At 40.6% G+C, this 23,506-nt stretch overlaps 1 protein-coding gene across 11 annotated transcripts in view; it reads right to left on the reverse strand.

Moving 5' to 3' along the window:
* Positions 1–4,825: 4,825 nt before the first annotated feature.
* Positions 4,826–23,506, reverse strand: part of SOX2 (SRY-box transcription factor 2) — a 1,445,341-nt gene continuing 1,426,660 nt past the window's right edge. For 10 of the 11 annotated variants that reach the window (XR_012232822.1, XR_012232823.1, XR_012232821.1 and 7 more), the window contains 2 exons: positions 6,734–6,844; positions 4,826–5,300 (listed from right to left, as the gene is read on the reverse strand). The gene's annotated coding sequence lies outside the window, so the exon portion shown is untranslated. The remainder of the gene's footprint in view (positions 5,301–6,733; positions 6,845–23,506) is intronic. The other variant, XR_012232825.1, reaches the window with a different exon arrangement.

Raw genomic sequence — 23,506 nt, forward strand, 5'->3', positions numbered from 1 at the left:
GTATGTGTGTATGTGCTCTCGGTATATACAGGAAGAGACTGGCTGGGGTGCCTGTATGTGTGTGCGTGTGTGTATATACATATGTGTATGCACTCTGTGTATATATAAGTGCGTATACGTGTGTGTATGTGCACTGTGCATACATACTGTATGTGTGTATGTGCTCTCGGTATATACAGGAAGAGACTGGCTGGGGTGCCTGTATGTGTGCGCGTGTGTTTATATACATATGTGTATGCACTCTGTGTATATATAAGTGCGTATAAGTGTGTGTATGTGCACTGTGTATACATACTGTAGGTGTGTATGTGCTCTCGGTATATACAGGAAGAGACCGGCTGGGGTGCCTGTATGTGTCCGCGTGTGTGTATATACATATGTGTATGCACTCTCTGTATATATAAGTGCGTATACGTGTGTGTATGTGCACTGTGTATTCATACTGTAGGTGTGTATGTGCTCTCGGTATATACAGGAAGAGACCGGCTGGGGTGCCTGTATGTGTCCGCGTGTGTGTATATACATATGTGTATGCACTCTCTGTATATATAAGTGCGTATACGTGTGTGTATACATATGTGTATGCACTCTGTGTTTATATAAGTGTGTATACGTGTGTGTATGTGCAATGTGTATACATACTGTATGTGTGTATGTGCTCTCGGTATATATAGGAAGAGACCGGCTGGGGTGCCTGTATGTGTGCGTGTGTGTGTATATACATATGTGTATGCACTCTCTGTATATATAAGTGCGTATACGTGTGTGTATGTGCACTGTGTATTCATACTGTATGTGTGTATGTGCTCTCGGTATATACAGGAACAGACCGGCTGGGGTGCCTGTATGTGTGCGCATGTGTGTATATACATATGTGTATGCACTCTGTGTATATATAAGTGTGTATACGTGTGTGTATACATATGTGTATGCACTCTGTGTTTATATAAGTGTGTATACGTGTGTGTATGTGCAATGTGTATACATACTGTATGTGTGTATGTGCTCTCGGTATATATAGGAAGAGACCGGCTGGGGTGCCTGTATGTGTGCGTGTGTGTGTATATACATATGTGTATGCACTCTGTGTATATATAAGTGCATATACATGTGTGCATGTGCACTGTGTATACATACTGTATGTGTGTATGTGCTCTCGGTATATACAGGAAGGGACCGGCCGGGGAGCCTGTATGTGTGCGCGTGTGTGTATATACATATGTGTATGCACTCTGTGTATATATAAGTGCGTATACGTGTGTGTATGTGCACTGTGTATACATATTGTAGGTGTGTATGTGCTCTCGGTATATACAGGAAGAGACCGGCTGGGGTGCCTGTATGTGTGCGTGTGTGTGTATATACATATGTGTATGCACTCTGTGTATATATAAGTGCATATACGTGTGTGTATGTGCACTGTGTATACATACTGTAGGTGTGTATGTGCTCTCGGTATATACAGGAACAGACCGGCTGGGGTGCCTGTATGTGTGCGCATGTGTGTATATACATATGTGTATGCACTCTGTGTATATATAAGTGCGTATACGTGTGTGTATGTGCACTGTGTATACATACTGTAGGTGTGTATGTGCTCTCGGTATATATAGGAAGAGACCGGCTGGGGTGCCTGTATGTGTGCGCGTGTGTGTATATACATATGTGTATGCACTCTGTGTATATATAAGTGCGTAGACATGTGTGTATGTGCACTGTGTATACATGCTGTATGTGTGTATGTGCTCTCGGTATATACAGGAAGAGACCGGCTGGGGTGCCTGTATGTGTGCGCGTGTGTGTATATACATATGTGTATGCACTCTGTGTATATATAAGTGCGTATACATGTGTGTATGTGCACTGTGTATACATACTGTATGTGTGTATGTGCTCTCGGTATATATAGGAAGAGACCGGCTGGGGTGCCTGTATGTGTGCGCGTGTGTGTATATACATATGTGTATGCACTCTGTGTATATATAAGTGCGTATACGTGTGTGTATGTGCACTGTGTATACATACTGTATGTGTGTATGTGCTCTCGGTACATATAGGAAGAGACCGGCTGGGGTGCCTGTATGTGTGCGCGTGTGTGTATATACATATGTGTATGCACTCTGTGTATATATAAGTGCGTATACGTGTGTGTATGTGCACTGTGTATACATACTGTATGGGTGTATGTGCTCTCGGTATATACAGGAACAGACTGGCCGGGGTGCCTGTATGTGTGCGCTTGTGTATATACATATGTGTATGCACTCTGTGTATATATAAGTGCGTATACGTGTGTGTATGTGCACTGTGCATACATACTGTATGTGTGTATGTGCTCTTGGTATATACAGTTATGGCCGAAAGTGTTGGCACCTTTCCGAAATAAACAACTTTGATTTAAGCATATGCTGCGCCTTCAAACTCACCTGTGGCAATATGAGGTGTAAGAATCTTGTTGATGGTTATAGGAAGCAATTGATTGCAGTTATTTATTCCAAAGGTTGTGCAACCAAATATTAATTTGAGGGCCTGGTGCCCACACTGACTGTGTGTATTTGTATATATGCACAGATCACATACATACATATTTGTACATACACAAAAGTATATGTATGTGCTCTGTATATACATCTGTATGTGTATATGTATGTGCTCTGTCCATATATAAGTGTATGTATGTGTGCTTTGTGTTTACATGTGTCTGTATGTGCTCTGTGTATACATATGTGTTCATGCAAGCTGTGTTTTCATATGTGAGCATGTTATAGAATGGAAGCAAAATTATCTAAACATTTGGATTTATTCAGTATCAAGTATGAACACCCTAGAAACAAAAACGGGCAATTGCTCTCCTTGGAGGCTACCAGTGAGGTCACTAATGGTTATCTCAGGAATGTTCTGCCATGTTGAATGCATTTTGGCGCAAAAATCATCAAGATCCCCTGCAAGGCTGTTCACTTTGCAATTGCCAACCAATTTTGTCTCAGATGTGTTTGATGGCAGACAAGTCTGGAGACATTGCAGGCCTTGATAGAATGTTTGAGTCATGCAGGCTGCTCCGAGCAACACAATAAACATTTGGTTTAGTGTTCTCATCTTGAAAAATGCATCTTGGCGTTCTTGGAGAAAAGGCTGTACCACTTCTTACACTACTAAATCAATGTAATGCCGAGCTATTCGTTTACCTAGAATGAAGATTAAAGGGGTCCATCTACTATACATTATACCACCTCATGCAAAAATCTTGAGAGTAGGATTGGTGTGACATCACTTCATAAAGGACTCCTTGTGACTTTGATCACGTAGTCTCCAGACCAATCTCTGGTATTGTTGAGTCCAAGTTAAAAGTAGGACTCATCATTGAAGAGGATAGACCTCCATTTTAACCTCCATTGCCATCTTGATATGCATCATGACAACCTTTGGAAGCAATAGTGTGACGTCAATGTAACACCTGTAACTAGATGCTGGCAGGTAGCCCAATGTCATGTAAATGCCTTCTGATGGTTTGTGTAGATACTGTTTGACAGCTAAGCTTGGTATCTGATGTCCTATTTTACTTGCACCAAATAATGGATAATTCCTAGTACCAGTGGTATGATTGATTCTCCAAAGTGTCCAGGAGCCATTTTTCCATATGACAATTCCAGGCTGCATGTTTCTTGTGCTACTGTGAGCAGACTGCATGGCCTAAACGTGCTAGCATGGCCTGCAGCGTGTCTGGAATTCTGGAAGAAAAAGGAAAGATGTAAGGAAGGAATAGTGCACACCCGTTATAAAGATTAGACAATTTTAATGAGGAACTCATTACAAAAAGACAAACGTATAACATTCTATGGACTTGTCTCCCATCGAGCACATCTGGAACATCATTTGTCAAGAAATACAAAATGAGCTGCCAACAGTGGATATTGATGATTTGCATGCCAAAATGCACATAGCACTCATACGCAATACTCAATATACTGACATTTTTAGAATTTTTTCACACTATATATAGGCAGCACGGTGGCTCAGTAGTTAGCATTGCAGCGCTGGGGTCCTGGGTTCAAATCCCACCAAGGACAACATTTGTATGTTCTCCCTGTGTGCGTGGGTTTCCCCTGGGTACTCTGGTTTTCTCCTACATTCCAAAGACATACTGATAGGGATTCTAGATTGTGAGCCCCAATGGGGACAGTGCCAATAATGTTTGTAAAGTGGAATTAATGGCACGATATAAGTGCGTAAAATAAATATATATATTTGCACCATTGTATAATATTACCTGTTTTAGCACATGAAACTTTAGTTGTGGCCTGATCCTGTGAGTGTAGGAGGATGTCATTTCTGTGAGAGGACACAATGACAAGCCGGGAGTGCCAGGCCTGTGATCTGCAGAAAGCAGAGATAACCACCCCACTCCAATAGGCCTGTTGTTCTACTGTTACCTGATCAGCGTGCGAACTTGCCTTAAGTATAGTGCAGCCAGTGGGGCCCCCAAATTGCCACAACCTATAGCTGCACGTTCTTCTAGCAAGGGGTCTTCCTAGGTAATTATACAGAAAGTGATCCAGAGCAGATAGCAGAATACAAAGGTGCTGGCATTCATTACATATTAGTAATACCCATCAGCAGAGACGGGTAAATATGCAAAAAAAAGGTCACAGCCTAGAAACAAGGGTTAAACTTTCTTTAAGAAACTGGAGGCTTGAGGCAGTGATGTATACCCTCACGTGTGTAATACCTACGTATGTGTCATGGTATGGTTTCTCCCTTCACTACACATGTTCTGTGCATTATAGCAAAGAAAGAACGTTAAAACATGACATTTTTGGACTATGTAGACTGTTGAATATTTTAATTTAACTCTTGCATTATTTTTATTTTTTAGACATGTTTTACATCATATACTGTATAAATAAATAATATATTGCATTTTTCATAGGAAACATTTCATATTTTTATAATTAGCAATTCGTCAGTTTAGTCTGTTTTTTTTTAAATAATAACAATTTATTATGTACCTCCATTAAAAAAAAATAATGCAAAAAATGCTGTAGTTTGATTTTGTAATTGATCTTTTCTGGGTTGAATTATTTTCTTTTTTTATTACGTAGTAGGGCAGGATATACCCGATGCAGTGTATATAGCCAGCAAACTCTTGTAGATGCCGATCAGTAGCCAGTGTTCAGTGTGACTGAAAATAAAGAGGAGGGTGACCCTTGTGGGTGGTCTTCGGGTGACAGATCCCCCTTGTCATCTCATAGAAGTGGATGAAAATGACAGCCGGGCGTCTTTTTCTTCTTCAGGATAAACATCTGTAAAACATATCATGCATTTATTTCACAATGTTAAATAAAAATCGAGATTGTAATTATCATAGTCCATTGCATTCTTCATGACATAGCATCATGGAGAAGGAGCCATCTCTGACCGTCCTCCAGGGCACATTCCCAAACTCGGCAGATGATACTGTATCTGCACAAGGCCAATCAAGATCCATGGACACAGTACAAGGTATTCATTAGACCCATAAAACCCACAATAAAAGCATGTCTGCCTCGTAATCAGGTTTTCTCCAGAACACTATCGTTAAGGAATAAGCGGACAACCCTGAGAATGGCAGCCACTGTTAGGAAGAATTCATGCATATAATTGACTAGATTTAACATAACCATTTTAATGATCACTTATTGAAAGTGCGTTGCTTAAATTGGTTAAGTCTACAATTTGTCCAAATCAACCTTATAGGTCAAAAAAAGAGCCAGGAGGCTAGCTGAACAGGTTGTGTGATTGCCTTGGGCCAGATAAAGGATTATGTGTCATTGTGTTATCACTTGCTGGATCTTTACCATGACATGACAGTGTTAATTATTCATTAGGCTTGTAGTTAATAGTGCTGGAACCCAACGGCGAGCTCTATGGGGATGCCGTGTAATACACTTAGGGCTGGCCTGCTGCTGTCCACCTGCAAGAATGAGATGGGTACATAACTGGTAGGCTGATTAACAACGAAAAATGGAAAGAGCAAGTACATATCATATCAGAACACATGCTAAGGGATTGTCCGGGCTTGGAATAAAATACTGCAGTTCTCTTTATGGCTGCAGACTGCTGGATTCCCTGGTATTCTCCATGTTAGTCAGCAGTCATGTGACTTCATGTATGTGATGTGACTACTTGCGGTCACATGCTGACCAGATTCGTTCTGTTTCTTTCAATAGAAGTGTATTAAGAGGAGCTTGATAGGACTAGTCTTCACATACGCCAGTAGTCATATTGCAAACATGAAATCGGCAGTCTACAGTCATAAAGAGTAAAGGTCCGCAAACAGAGATCATGATACGTCTGTCGAATGGTACACTATTACCAATCAGTGGTCGTTTGACTGTCTTTTCACACAGCCCAAAGCAAACTATGCATTTTGAGGGATCTATACTAGATTGTTTAAAGTGCATACAATGGGTACGGAAAGTATTCAGACCCCTTTAAATTTTTCACTCTTTGTTTCATTGCAGCCATTTGGTAAACTCAAAGTTCATTTTTTTTCTCATTATTATACACTCTGCCACCTATCTTGACTGAAAAGAAACAGAAATGTAGAAATTTTTGCAAATTTATTAAAAAAGAAAAACTGAGCTATCACATGGTCAGAAGTATTCAGACCCTTTGCTCAGTATTGAGTAGAATCACTCTTGTGAGCTAGTACAGCCATGAGTCTTCTAGAGAATGATGAACAAGTTTTTCACACCTGTAGGTTGCCATAGTTCTCCATAGTGTGAGTCTAGTTTACACAGGATGTTGCACCGCCAAGAATAATAATTTTTTGCTCATTGATGGGGTGATCAGTAGCCTGTTCACACTGCAAGATAATAGAGAAATGGGTGAATTTAATAATACTCATTAGTTTGCAAAAGAGAAGACTGAGAGGAGACTTAATAGCTGTCTACAAATATCTAAAGGGCTGTCACATTGTAGAAGGATCAACTTTATTCTCATTTGCACAAGGAAAGTCTAGAAGCAATGGGATGAAACTGAATGGGAGGAGACACAGATTAGATATTAGAAAAAACTTTTTGACAGTTAGAGTGATCAATGAGTGGAACAGGCTGCCACGAGAAGTGGTGAGTTCTCCTTCAATGGAAGTCTTTAAACAGAGGCTGGACAGACATCTGACTGGGATGATTTAGCGAATCCTGCTTTGAGCAGGGGGTTGGACCAGATGGCCCTGGAGGTCCCTTCCATCTCTACGATTCTATGATTCTATGATCTTGCAGTGTAAATGCCCCTTAATTGCAGAGTTCTTTCCCATGCCTGGAGAACCCCTTGAAGATCTGCGAATATAGCTATCATATATGTTTAGAATATACAGTATGCCATGACTAAAAAGCGGACATATTTCTTGATTCGAAACGCATAGGATTTTTTTGCAGGATATCCTGGTTTTAAACCTGAGGGGTTTTTATGGATCAATAAAGTTCTTTTTTTTTTGCTTGAAACACTTGAAGACTGAGTCCTGGACAAGATTACCATTTTTTCACGTGTTCTATTATCCTTCCAACTGGGATGTCGAGTGTTCAAAGTTTTTTTTTATAGCATACACAGTAAATGAATCAATAGGACTCTATTCCCCCAACAGATGCAAAAAAGTGTTCTTTTGGGGGACGGTTAGCAGTAGGAAGATCTTACCTATACAGAGAACAACCTAAACAAAAGTTTACACCATTTTTACAATGGGAGTTTATGGGCAATATATGCCACTGTATGGCTATACCTACACGGTAGCCGTGTGTCAGTAGTATACTCTACTCTACTCATAGATACGGCCTATAAAAGGCTCGGACATAATATACACAGAGCTCTACACAAGTGCTATGGATACTATGAGCAGTGTAGAATTCAAAGGTATTTATAATAATAATCTTTATTTATATAGCGCCAACATATTCCACAGCGCTTTCCAGTTTAACAGTTTCAAAACACAAGTCATAAGTAACAGTATTTAGCTACTTGTCTTAAACTAGATAGTATTGTTTGTAGGCTGTGTATCAAGTCGGATACTATGATGACGGCTGAGGAGAGGTTAGTTATGGAATCTGTCTCCCTCCTCAGTCCTTATAATGTAGAAACTTCATTCCTGCCTTTTATTGCACATTGTATATAATTATATATGGCCAGTGGCATCAGGATATGTGTATGTGCACAAGAAATATCCATGCCAGATGGCATTAGCATCACCAGCAAACAAATTTAGGGATGTGCTGCAGAAGCCTGAGAGGCTGGGAAGTTCCCCAGGATGGGAACAATGGGGGCTGCTGTTGAATATTTCCCCTCACTGGCCGCCAGCACTGAAATGCTCCTGCCTAATGCTGCTGCTGCATAATGAATGCCGGCTCCCCTCTCATCCCCTCCCTCCTGTCACTGAGAAAAGTTTCTGCACTGGGCAAATGTGACATTTATTGATGGGTAACCCCCTGCACTCTCGACCACCACAACTAGCAGCTTTGTTTTCTGCAACATCTACATGGATGGAAAGATAGATAGATAGAAAGAAAGATACAAAATATCTGGGGTGGACACAGACAGCATAGAGTCCGGTGGAAGAACAGAACATAGGCCCCTTGCTCATAAATTGGTTATCATACAGCACCCCCTTATGTCTCTCTAACAATCCATCAGTATTTGTGAGCTATGAAATGCATTAGTTTTTTTTTTAATACTATAATATTATTAAGTTGCTTTAAAGATGGTAGAGCCCCCTCCCCTAATCACCTACTGGGACCCCTGTAGGCTGCATACAGTATATATGCTCTTAATAAAGAAAGCTAGATAAAAATAGAGAGATAAATAGACAGCTAGAATTACCGCAAATTGATCACTATACGTAGATACATTCGAGTGTCTAATGTTTAAATATTTGCCAGCTTCCATCTTAAGAAATCCTCAAGTGGGGTACCACAGGGCTCTGTCCTGGGCCCTGTATTGTTCAACATCTTTATCAACGATTTAGATGAAGGAATTGAGGGTAAACTGATTAAATTTGCTGATGACACAAAGCTAGGAGGGATAGCTAATACTAGAGAAGAGAGAGAGAGGATTCAAAAAGATTTAAATAAACTGGAGAAGTGGGCAGCAACTAACAGAATGGTTTTTAACAGGGAGAAATGCAAAGTACTACATCTGGGCAATAAAAATGGAAAAAGCATATATAGAATGGGAGGAATAGGGCTAAGTGACAGCACATGTGAAAAAGACTTGGGTATACTAATAGATCACAGACTGAATATGAGTCAACAGTGTGATGCAGCAGCAAAAAAGGCAAATGCAATTCTAGGATGTATTAACAGAAGCATACAGTCTAGATCACGTGAAGTCATTATTTCCCTCTACTCCTCTTTGGTCAGACCTCATCTGGAATATTGTGTCCAGTTTTGGGCACCACATTTTAAAAAAGACATCAACAAACAGGAGCAAGTTCAGAAAAGAGCGACCAGAATGGTGACCGGTCTGCAAACCCTGTCTTATGAGGAAAGGTTGCAGGATTTGGGAATGTTTAGTTTGCAAAAGAGAAGACTGAGAGGAGACTTAATAGCTGTCTACAAATATCTAAAGGGCTGTCACATTGTAGAAGGATCAACTTTATTCTCATTTGCACAAGGAAAGACTAGAAGCAATGGGATGAAACTGAATGGGAGGAGACACAGATTAGATATTAGAAAAAACTTTTTGACAGTTAGAGTGCTCAATGAGTGGAACAGGCTGCCACGAGAAGTGGTGAGTTCTCCTTCAATGGAAGTCTTCAAACAGAGGCTGGACAGACATCTGACTGGGATGATTTAGCGAATCCTGCTTTGAGCAGGGGGTTGGACCAGATGGCCCAGGAGGTCCCTTCCAACTCTACGATTCTATGATTCTAAATGACAGGTAAACTTGGAGACACTTTCCGTAAGAACACATTCAGTAGTAATCCAGGTATATGACAATGTGGATCCTATGAGGCCTACACTAATTCTGTGTGATGTCTACAAGTTATCATAGGAAAATTACATCAGCCCTGGTGATTTAAAGGAGTCCTCCGGGACTTAAGGATGGATGAGGTCTAAGAATAAAGAGGCAGCATTTCTATTCCAGCCCTCCCTGACACCACCTATCTGCTTTCATTGCTCTGATCGGAGGTCAAACTCCAGGGAATAAGTCACAACTGTTAAGGTTCTTTAACCTAAAAATAATCAAAGAAGGAAGAAAACTTTCTTTTCTGTCCTTTCTGAACTCATTACATTGTATGTTCCATATAATGCTTGGACTGTCATCCTGAAGACCCTTAAGAGTGCACTAAATATCAGGAACACTAGAACCACCCATTCTCCCAAAGATAGGACCTGACGCTGAAAACTGTAGCATGTAAAGGCTGTATATGCATCTGCTTTAAGGGCCTTTTAGAAGGAGCCATGATTTCCCATGAGAAAATATGTACGAATGTCCGTTCCCAATCAGTGCCTAGTGTAAACATGCCAAGCGATTAAACTGTAAATGATAATTTGCTTGTTTTCCTTTTGATCGCACCTAAAATTATCGTTAGTGAGATGCACATCCCCTCATACAAAGAAGGAGCTGTATTAGTGGAGGGGGATAATGGACAATTGCACAAATGACCATTCATAAGAAACCTTCAAGACAAGTGTTAGCATATAATTCCCTTAGTAGATAGATAGATAGATAGATAGATAGATAGATAGATAGATAGATAGATAGATAGATAGCTTGTAAAGGTGAAAATGAAATTAAGAAATAGCAGTTAACAGGAACAGTGGAAGTCAAGATAAGGTGTGGAAGATTTCAATGACAGCTGCCCGTAGGGTTGCTATAGAGGCAAATCAAAACCCCTGCTTGACTGCAAAAGACCTTCAGAAAGATTTAGCAGACTCTGGAGTTGTAGCACATTGTTCTATTGTTCAGAGAAACCTGCACAAAAATGTCCTTCATGGAAGAGTCATAAGAATAAAACCTCTCCTGGGCCCTCACCACAACATTCAGCACCATAAGTATGCAAAAGAACATCTAACCAAGCCTGATGCATTTTGGAAAAAAGTCCTGTGGACCAATGAAGATAAAATAGAACTCTTTGGCCACAATGATCAAAGGTATTTGTGGAGAAAAAATGACACAGAATTTCAATCATGCTTTGGGGTTGTGTTGCAGCCAATGGCACAGGGAACATTTTACAGGTAGAGGGAAGAATTGATTCAATTAACCCCTTAACAACCAGGGGTATTTCAGTTTTTTAATTTGTATTTTTTGCTCCACTTTTTCCCAGAGCCATAACTTTTTTTTATTTTTTGGGGGGTCAATATGGTCATGTGAGCGCTTGTTTTATTGCAGGACCAGTTATACTTTTGAACGACACCATTGGTTTTAACATATTGTGTACTGGAAAACGAGAAAAAAATTCCAAGTGTCATGAATTGCAAAAAAGTGCAATTCAACAGTTGTTTTTTTTGGGGGGGGGATTTTACCATGTTCACTAAATGCTAAAACTGACCTGACATCATAATTCTCCAGGTCATTATGAGTTCACAGACATCAAAAATACGTAGGTTCTTTTTTATTTAAGTGGTGAAAAAAATTACAAAATTTGTTTAAAACATGGCTCCATTTTCCGAGACCAGTATCTTTTCCATTTTTCGTGATCTGGGCTGGTACTGGGTGCCTTATTTTTTGTGTGCCAAGCTGATGTTTTTATTGATAACATTTTGGTGTAGATAAAATATTTTGATCGCCTCCTATTGCATTTTATTTCAATGTAGCAGCGCTAAAAAAATTTAATTCTGGCGTTTTTTATTTCTTCTCATTACTCCGTTTATCGATGGGGTTAATTTTTTATATTAATGGAATGTGTATATTTGATTTTTTTATTGTTTTCTTTTGAATGGGACGAAAGGGGGATGATTTTAACTTTTTTATGTTTTTAAAAACATTTTGTTTACTTTTTATAAGCTTCAATAGTCTCCATGGGAAACTAGAAGCTGCAGTACTTTGATCGCCTCTGCTACACACAGGCGATAATCAGATCGCCTGTGTGTAGCAGAATTGCTCATGCTAAATTTTGAACACATTTTTGATGCAAACATAGCACCATCTGTAAAAAATCTGAAGTTGAAAAGAGGATGGCTTCTACAAATGGATAATAATCCTAAACACTCATCAAAATCCACAATAGACTACCTTAAAAGGCACAAGCTAAAGGTTTTAGAATGGCCCTCACAGTCCCCTGATCTGAGCATCATTGAAAATCTGTGGCTAGACCTCAAAATAGCAGTGCATGCAAGACGACCCAGAAATCTCACAGTACTGGAATAATTCTCCAAGAAAGAATTGATGAAAATCCATCAAACAAAAATTAAAAGACTCTTGTCTGGCTACAAAAAGTGTTTACAACCTTTGATACTTTCAAAACGGGGTGCTGCTAGGTACTAACCATGCAGGGTGCCCAAACTTTTCAATCTGTCTATTTTCCTTTTTGTAATTTTTAAAATGTAAAATATGACAATGTATACAGTTTGTTGGCCTAAAATACAAAGGAAATGTGTCATCTTTAACTTTAGGCCTTTTAGAGATCATTTCATCTTCAACTTGATTAACTGTTCACAAAAACTGCAATTTTGACCAGGGGTACTCAAACATGCAACCATAACAGACGAGAATCCCTAGTAATGATGCTGCCTAGAATTTAATATTATAAAGTAAAACACAGTGGTGAGATAAGTACTAGCATCTGATGGGACATTGAATGAATATAGTTCAATGCCAAAATAGGAGAAAAAACATATAGAAAAGGGGCGCTCAGAGAACTGGTTAAAAGACAATCTTTATTAAATATATTAAAATGATATCAAACATTGTGGGCCAAAAGAGTACATGGTGATGAGCCAGAATATGAGTGGCACTACAGAATGGCAGGCAAGCATATTAAGTCAAAAGAGCAAGTGATTTAAATATCCCTAAGTTTAGAACATCAAAACTGAGTTTATATGATGGTAAATAAAACAACCCTAGTTCATATAAAATGCACAGTGCTAAGATGGAACAAAGAACTGACGAAGGCACGCCGCCAAAACACGCGTAAGGGCAGTGGCACCATCTCATGGTTCAGGTAGTCTTTCAGCAATCTCTTAGTTATATTACTTGTCTTTTTGATTTTTTCAGCACCACTGATCTAGTCCCTCGTTCCATCTTAGCACTGTGCATTTTATATGAACTAGGGTTGTTTTATTTACAATCATGTATACTCAGTTTTGGTGTTCTAAATTTAGGGATATTTTAATCACTTGCTGTTTTGACTTTATATGCCTGCTTGCCATTCTGTGATGCCACTCATATTCTGGCTCATCAATATGTACTCTTTTTGCCCACAATGTTTTATATCATTTTAATATATTTAATAAAGATTGTCTTTTAACCAGTTCTCTGAGCGCCCCTTTTCTATATGTTTTATATCATTTTAATATATTTAATAGATATATGCAAGTGTTTCTCACAAAATTAGAATATCCCAAAACTTTAAAAAATTGCATAAATATCGTATTTGTGTAAACTCTACATCATTTTTTGGGTGTCCCCAAAAATTGAGGCAAAACCACATTGATGCAAAAGAAGCCCCGACCAAGGATTGAGTGCATTTACTGAACATACATTTCAGTAGGCCAACATTTCGTATTTCAAAATCATTTTTCAAGCTAGTGCTAGAAAGTATTCTAATTTACTGAGATAATGACTTTTGGGTTTTCATTGGCTGTAAGCCATAATCATCAACATTAACAGAAATAAACACTTGAAATAGATCACTCTGTTTTTAATGACTCTATAGAATATATGAGATTCACTTTTTGTTTTGAAGAACTGAAATAAATTAACATTTTGATGATATTCTAATTTAGTGAGACGCACCTGTAGATAGATCAAATACAAAATTGGAACAGCACACTTTATACAGTACATATAAATGAAGGGTGCAATGTCTCCCATGCAAAATATCTGCTTTTTGCAAAAATATATAAAATAGAAAAAGCAGGCAGCACTCCAGTAATTTACCAAAAGAGAATAGCTTTTTCTATTTTAGATAGATAGATAGATAGATAGATAGATAGATAGATAGATAGTGATATATCAAAGTCTCCAACTTAGAATAAGCTGTGTAACCTTAGCTGACGTCATACACTGTGTAATGTAAATGGGGGGCTGTGAAGCCCCCTGCCCTAGACTATGTGAAGCAGCGGATAAATGAGAGTTGGAGCTGTTTGTGGCATTATTTGTGCACTTGTGCCCCCTCCTCCTCCTGCTTCTCCCAGGATCCGATGCACAAGGATGAAGAATGCCATACATCATCACAGTCCCCTGCTGTCCCTGCTTAAAGTGCATCAAAGCTTACATTGTTCCAGGCTTGGGGTGAGCCAGCGGAGGAGCACCATTGTTCAGGCCTCCTCTATGGGGAAAGTTTTCTTTGAGGGCGAGCTGTCACCTCTGTGACTCCTTCCCAAACAGGTAGCATTTGTAATAAATTGGAACTGTCCACACTGGACAAAACAAAGTGTATATAAATATATCATGTATTATGCATACACATTTATTCATGAGATAGAAGTTTTGTTTCATTTTTACATAGGACTGCAAATAAACTTACCATATCTTAATTCAGTGCACAAAAGAAGCAATTATGCAGCACACTTAGCTCTGCTATATTTGTACACAGCCACCATGCTACAGATCAGCAATAGCAGAAATACTAAGAGGAGGTTGTAGACTTTTCCAAGCCCTGATCTGCAAGTCTTGAGGCTTGCGGAGAGTATTTACTCTGGAAATAAACAGGCTGTTGCTAGGCGCTACACACAACAGCATTCCCCATAAATCCCGCGCTGAATGGGCCGGTAGGAGGGAGAGTAGGGGCCAGACATCCGCGGTACCTCCATATCCAAATAGTTCATTTCCACAAGTCATCTCCAGAAATCTCTACAATTACTTTGCCATTGTTCTTGCTCTTCCCTGCCAGGGTCCCACAGCCAAGACTTGGAGTTATTAAATAATAAAGCTATTGTCAATTACATTGTTGTTCAGAAAAATAGGCCAATTACCCGCTCTTATTTGCCATAAAGATCATATTAACTCGAATTAGTAACCCCATGTGTCACTATTGGTTTATTTGCCTCACAGATAACAAGCAGAGCGTAGGAATGTGGGGAAGTGGGGAAAATGATCAAAATGATCTGCCGATCACCAAGACTAGGGCACACTAGATCCTGTCCCTCTGTATAACAGCAAATACAAAAAAGCTCTCAAGAAAATTATTGATTGTAGTAACGATTATTACAAGTATCATGCTTCTTATGGACCTGTTCTGAATGTACATGAAGCTGATGTCTGTGCTTAAAAACTGGACACTAATCAATATGCTCCTGATCAATGCACATGGGTATGTATCTACCTGATCAATGCACATGGGTCTGTATGTACCTGATCAATGCACATGGGTCTGTATCTACCTGATGAAAGCACATGGGTCTGTAGGTACCTGATCAATGCACATGGGTCTGTATCTACCTGATCAATGCACATGGGTCTGTAGGTACCTGATCAATGTACATGGGTCTGTATGTACCTAATCAATGCACATGGGTCTGTATCTACCTGATGAAAGCACATGGGTCTGTAGGTACCTGATCAATGCGCATGTGTCTGCATGTACCTGATCGAAGCACATGGGTCTTTATCTACCTGATCGATGCACATGGATCTGTATGTACCTGATCAATGCACATGGATTTGTATGTACCTGATCAATGCACATGGGTCTGTATGTACCTGATCAATGCCCATGGGTCCGTATGTACCTGACCGATGCACATGGGTTTGCATGTACCTGAACGATGCACACGGGTCTATATGTACCTAATAAATTCACATGGGTCTGTATGTACCTGATCAATGCACATACAGTACAGACCAAAAGTTTGGACACACCTTCTCATTCAAAGAGTTTTCTTTATTTTCATGACTATGAAAATTGTAGATTCACTCTGAAGGCATCAAAACTATGAATTAACACATGTGGAATTATATAATTAACAAAAATGTGTGAAACAACTGAAAATATGTCTTATATTCTATGTTCTTCAAAGTAGCCACCTTTTGCTTTGGTTACTGCTTTGCACACTCTTGGCATTCTCTTGATGAGCTTCAAGAGGTAGTCCCGGGAAATGGTTTTCACTTCACAGGTGTTCCCTGTCAGGTTTACTAAGTGGGATTTCTTGCCTTATAAATGGGGTTGGGACCATCAGTTGTGTTGTGCAGAAGTCTGGTGGATACACAGCTGATAGTCCTACTGAATAGACTGTTAGAATTTGTATTATGGCAAGAAAAAAGCAGCTTAAACGAGTGGCCATCATTACTTTAAGAAATGAAGGTCAGTCAGTCCGAAAAATTGGGAAAACTTTGAAAGTGTCCCCAAGGGCAGTGGCAAAAACCATCAAGCGCTACAAAGAAACTAGCTCACATGAGGACCGCCCCAGGAAAGGAAGACCAAGAGTCACCTCTGCTGCGGAGGATAAGCTCATCCGAATCACCAGCCTCAGAAATCGCAGGTTAACAGCAGTTCAGGTTAGAGACCAGGTCAATGCCAAACAGAGTTCTAGCAGCAGACATATCTCTACAACAACTGTTAAGAGGAGACTTTGTGCAGCAGGCCTTCCTGGTAAAATAGCTGCTAGGAAACCACTGCTAAGGACAGGCAACAAGCAGAAGAGACTTCTTTGGGCTAAAGAACACAAGGAATGGACATTAGACCAGTGGACATCTGTGCTTTAGTCTGATGAGTCCAAATTTGAGATCTTTTGTTCCAACCACCGTGTCTGTATGCGACGCAGAAAAGGTGAAAGGATGGACTCTACATGCCTGGTTCCCACTGTGAAGCATGGAGGAGGAGGTGTGATGGTGTGGGGGTGCTTTGCTGGTGACACTGTTTGGGGATTTATTCAAAATTGAAGGCATACTGAACCAGCATGGCTACCACAGCATCTTGCAGCGGCATGCTATTCCATCGGGTTTGCGTTTAGTTGGACATCATTTATTTTTCAACAGGACAATGACCCCAAACATACCTCCAGGCTGTGTAAGGGCTATTTGACAAAGAAGGAGAGTGATGGGGTGCTACGCCAGATGACCTGGCCTCCAGTCACCAGACCTGAACTCAATCGAGGTGGTTTGTGGTGAGCTGGACCGCAGAGTGAAGGCAAAAGGGCAACAAGTGCTCAGCATCTCTGGGAACTCCTTCAAGACTGTTGGAAGACCATTTCCGGTGACTACCTCTTGAAGCTCATCAAGAGAATGCCAAGAGTGTGTAAAGCAGTAATCAAAGCAAAAGGTGACTACTTTGAAGAACCTAGAATGTAAGACATATTTTCAGTTGTTTCACACTTTTTTGTTAATTATATAATTCCACATGTGTTAATTCATAGTTTTGATGCCTTCAGAGTGAATCTACAATTTTCATAGTCATGAAAATAAAGAAAACTCTTTGAATGAGAAGGTGTGTCCTAACTTTTGGTCTGTACTGTAGATCTGTATTTACCTGATTGATGCACATGGGTCTTTATCTACCTGATCGATGCACATGGGTCTGTATGTACCTGATCGAAGCACATGGATCTGTATGTACCTGATCGACACACATCGGTCTGTATCTACCTGATCGATGCACATGGGTCTGTATGTACTTGATTGATGCACATGGGTCTGTATGTACCTGATCGATGCACATGGGTCTGTGTCTACCTGATCGATGCACATGGGTCTTTATCTACCTGATCAATGCACATGGGTCTTTATCTACCTGATCGATGCACATGGTTCTGTATGTACCTGATCGATGCACATGGGTCTGTATGTACCTGATCGATGCACATGGGTCTTTATCTACCTGATCAATGCACATGGGTCTTTATCTACCTGATCGATGCACATGGGTCTGTATATACCTGATCGATGCACATGGGTCTGTATGTACCTGATCGATGCACATCAGTCTGTATCTACCTGATCGATGCACATGGGTCTGCATGTACCTGATCAACGCACATGGGTGTGTACCTACCTGATTGATACACAAGGGTATTTATCTACCTGATCAATGCACATGGGTCTGTATGTACCTGATCGATGCGCATGGGTCTGTATGTACTTGATTGATGCACATGGGTCTGTATGTACCTGATCGATGCACATGGGTCTGTATGTACCTGATCGATGCACATCGGTTTGTATCTACCTGATCGATGCACATGGGTCTGTATGTACTTGATTGATGCACATGGGTCTGTATGTACCTGATCGATGCACATGGGTCTGTATCTACCTGATCGATGCACATGGGTCTTTATCTACCTGATCGATGCACATGGCTCTGTATATACCTGATTGATGCACATGGGACTGCATGTACCTGATCGATGCACATGGGTCTTTATCTACCTGATCGATGCACATGGCTCTGTATATACCTGATTGATGCACATGGGTCTGCATGTACCTGATCAAAGCACATGGGTTTTTATCTACCTGATCACTGCACATGGGTCTGTATGTACCTGATTGATGCATATCGGTCTGTATCTACCTGATCGATGCACATGGGTCTGCATGTACCTGATCAACGCACATGGGTGTGTACCTCCTGATCGATACACAAGGGTCTTTATCTACCTGATCGATGCACATCGGTCTGTATGTACTTGATTGATGCACATGGGTCTGTATGTACTTGATTTATGCACATGGGTCTGTATGTACCTGATCGATGCACATGTGTCTTTATGTTCCTGATCGATGCACATATGTCTGCATGTACCTGATTGAAGCACATGGGTCTGTATGTACCTGATCGATGCACATGGGTCATGGTTCTGTAGGCACATTTTTTAATCACATAATTCTATATGGACATGATCGATGCCGAAGGGTCTGTAACTACATGAATGCTACATATGAGTCTTTATGTACATGAATGCTAAAAATAGTTCAGTAAGTAAATGAATGCTATGTATAGTTCTGCATTGACGTGAATGCTGCGTACAGCTTCAAATGTACAGTGTATGTGTTAGGAACGGCGGAACGCACTAAAATAAAAATCTAATAAAGTGCGTTCGCCGCTCAGGGTCCACCATGCAGTAGGTGATATAACTGCTGCTAAGTGGTGGCAGAAGCAATATGGCGGTATTGTGCACAGGGTTAACCGTCACCCAAGTGCACAGAGCAATCTCTGTTAAATCACAGAGATGCCTATGAACATAAACAAAAGAGCTGAGCCTGTTAAGGTCACAAGTACTCAGAGTAGTTACACACACGGTATAGGGTCACAGGAATAGCCAAAGATGGCGGTACTAAGTCCTTCTAGACCTACCGCGTGTGTAGCGTCGCAGCCGCGAACGCTTAAGTGGGCTGCAACTGCAGCGTGGCGGAGGACACTGCCGCAAAACGACAATGCTAGACGCAAGCGCAATGTCGGATGCTAGCAGCTGTGGACAATGAAGCAGAGGCACGCTGGTACTGAACTCAATCCCTCACACAAGCGTAATATCAAAGGGTAGGGGTTTCAAATGAGTCACTCACCAGAATCATGCATTCATCGTCATTCACACAGCAGCAAGTATGGCCTATACCAGCGCATGGCGGAACAGCCATGCGTGCCTTTTATAGCAGCCGGGACCTTCCGCATGCCTCCAGATCTCTGAGATGGACAAATGAGATTTGGAGCAGGACCTGAGCACATGACTCCCGATCTCCAATGGGAGATCGTCCCATGAGCATGCTCAGTAAGAGGACAGAAGGACTTAGCCTCAGGAGAGATTTGCTGCAAGGCAATCTCCTCTGCAATGTCTTCTGCAGTGGATAAAGAGCAGGAGACTGCAGAATGGGAGGGTTTGGATTCCTGCATAGCGACCGCAGAAACCTGACTCCTAACAGTACGAATATTGCACATGGTTCTGTATACACACTAATGCAACATGTGTGTCTGTATTTACATGAATGCTGCATAAGTCTCTGTATGTTCATGAGTGCTGCCATTGGTACACATATAATGCAAGTTTTGGTATAAAGTGAAGTTTATTTTCATGGAGGTAACATCACCTTTAACATCATATTGTGAGCACACAGTAGAGTTCAAAAAACATGTTGAATTAGAATCATGAAAAAGTATGGACATCGAATGTAAAGTTTCTTGTATTTAATATATTTTAACAAATCATTTAAGGCCTGATTCATCAAGTTTGGCGTTGTTAAAGCACCACTCCCGGGGTTGTGGGGGGTTATGGCACCGCTGGAATGGTGCTTTAAATGTAATTCCCGTGCCCCCTGTCTCATGCTCACATGCTGCTGCCGCCTTCATTCTTTTTCAGCGTTCCCCCTGTTGGTCTTTGGCAAAAAGTCACCTGCCGGATGCTCCAGTGTTTCATGGCGCTGCGCGGAGATCACTTTTCAATGCACCTCTATTAGAGCCTCAATCTAACTCTCATAGACTCGTATTAAGTGTGTCTGACATAACGTTTGATATCCGGCCAGTCAGAAGCAGGGCTTACAAGATTGCGCTGCACGACCGTGCAGCGTCAGTAAAAGGTGTAGCCACTGGAGGGTGGGTATAAGGACAGGGGCAGAGGGCTTACATTTGACACTGGTCTTGGTGAGAAGATGGGCTGTAGTCAGAAGGTCCTGATTCATGAAGACGCATAAGCCTTTCATGAATCAGGAGCCACTTTTCAAAACTTTTACACCAGAATATTAATGTAAAAGCTTTGCCAAATAAGGCCCATTATCTCCAGTCAAGCAGTGTATAGAGATAAGAGTGATGTACATAGTTACATAGGTTGAACGAAAAACCTAGGTCCATCAAGTTCAACCTTTCTCCACCAATTGTTCATTTTGTCACCAAATTAAATATTACCCACAATGTTATGTCTACTGAGGAAATCATCCATCCCTTTTTTTAAAAGATGTTATAGTGTCTTCCATTACTACCTCTTGTGGTTGGGCATTCCCCAGTCTGACTGCTCTAACTGTAAAGAACCCTTTCCTATTTTAGCTGTCGGAATTGCCTTTCTTCCACCCATAATGTGTGCCTACTGGTCCTTAGTATGGTCCTTGGACGGAATAAGCCATTGCCAGGCCTTTGTACTAGCCACTCATATATTTATACATACTGTATAAATGAAATCCCCTCTGAGGCGTCTTCTTTCTAAGCTAAACAAGCTCAACTTTTCCAGCCTCTCATAAAATGAGAGGCCTTCCATCCCTTGTAACAATCTAGTTGCCCTCCTTTGAACTGACTCTAATTTCTAAATGTCCTTTTTTAAGTGTGGAGCCCAAAACTGAATCCCATATTCTAGATGTAGCCTCACCAGTGATTTATAAAGGGGTAACAATACGTTGGGATTGCAGGATTTTATTTCTCTTTGTATACATCCTAGAATCTTGTTTGCTTTTGCGGCTTCTGCTTGACATTGAGTACTGCGGCTCAGCTTACTTGTAACCAGAATACACAAGTCTTCTCCTGTTCTGTAGTCCCGAGTATACTCCTATTTAATATATATGCAGCAATAGAATTACTCCGTCCTAGGTGCATTACTCTACATGTATCTACGTATATTAAATCTCATTTGCCAAGTGTTTGCCCATTCAGTCATCTTATTCAGATCGTTTTGCAAAATTGTAATGTCAAGGTCAGATTTTATTATTCCACATAGTTTGGTGTTGTCCCAAAGACTGACAATTTACTCTCAATCCTCAATCCCATCCACAAGGTCATTAATAAAGAGATTAAAAAGAATCGGACCTAGCACAGATCCCTGAGGTCCCCACTGCTGACTATAGACCATTTAGAGAACGTACCATTTATGACGACTCTTTGTTTCCTGTTTTTTCAGCCAATTCCTTACCCATCTGCATATAGTTTCCCCTAGCCCCTGCTTATAGAGCTTCAGTATAAAGCTGTTATGTGGTACAGTATCAAATGCCTTTGCAGAGTGTAGATAAAGCACATCAGCCATATTACCAACAACCAGATTTACACCTACCTTCTCATAGAAACTCAACATGTTAGTTACACACGACTAGAGTTGAGCGATACCGTCCAATACTTCAAAGTATCGTATCGGATGGTATCGGCCGATCTTTAAAAAAAGTATCGGTATCGCCGATTCCGATACCGGAAGTCCCATTCAAGTCTATGGGACTTCCAGTATCGGAATAAGAAAAACCCTTTCCTGCCCTTGTACAGCCTCTCTGGGGTCTGTACGGGCCTTTTGGGGGGCTGTGCCGGCCTGCCAGGGGGTCTGTGCAGGCTCCGGTGGTCTGTGCCGGCCTGCCGGGGGGCTGTGCCGGCCTGCCGGGGGGCTGTGCAGGCTCCGGGGGGCTGTGCCGGCCTGCCGGGGGGCTGTGCCGGCCTGCCGGGGGGCTGTGCAGGCTTCGGGGGTCTGTGCAGGCATCGTCCGATGGGACTACAAGTCCCATCGGGCGATGCCTGCTACCATGACAGTGATTGACACATTAGCCAATGATGGGACAGTAGTAGTCCCATCATCCGGCTAATGTGTTGAATGTAAAAAAAAAAAAATTACATGCTACATACATACAACATGCATACTACATACATGCTACATTCATACTACATACTACATACATGCTACATTCATACTACATACTACATACATGCTACATTCATACTACATAAATACTACATGCAACATACATACTACATATATACTACATACATACTACATATATACTACATGCATGCTACATACATACTACATATATACTACATGCATGCTACATACATACTGCATGCTACATACATACTACATGCTACATACATACCACATATATACTACATACATACTACATGCATGCTACATGCTACATACATAACACATATATACTACATGCATGCTACATACATAGTACATGCTACATACATACCACATACATACTACATGCATGCTACATACATAGTACATGCTACATACATACCACATACATACTACATGCATGCTACATACATACTACATGCTACATACTACATACATACTACATGCTACATACTACATATATACTACATGCATTCTACATACATACTACATGCTACATACATACTACATATATACTACATGCATGCTACATACATACTACATGCTACATACATACTACATATATACTACATGCATGCTACATACATACTACATACATACTACATATATACTACATACATACTACATGCTACATACATACCACATACATACTACATACATGCTACATGCTACATATATACTACATATATACTACATGCATGCTACATACATACTACATGCTACATACATACTACATATATACTACATACATACTACATACATACTACATACATACCACATACATACTACATACATACTACATGCTACATACATTCATACATATATACTACATGCATGCT

This window comes from Dendrobates tinctorius, unplaced genomic scaffold (genome assembly GCF_039654945.1).
Source record: "Dendrobates tinctorius isolate UK_male_01 unplaced genomic scaffold, ASM3965494v1 ptg000060l, whole genome shotgun sequence".
In the NCBI taxonomy this organism is placed as follows: domain Eukaryota; kingdom Metazoa; phylum Chordata; class Amphibia; order Anura; family Dendrobatidae; genus Dendrobates; species Dendrobates tinctorius.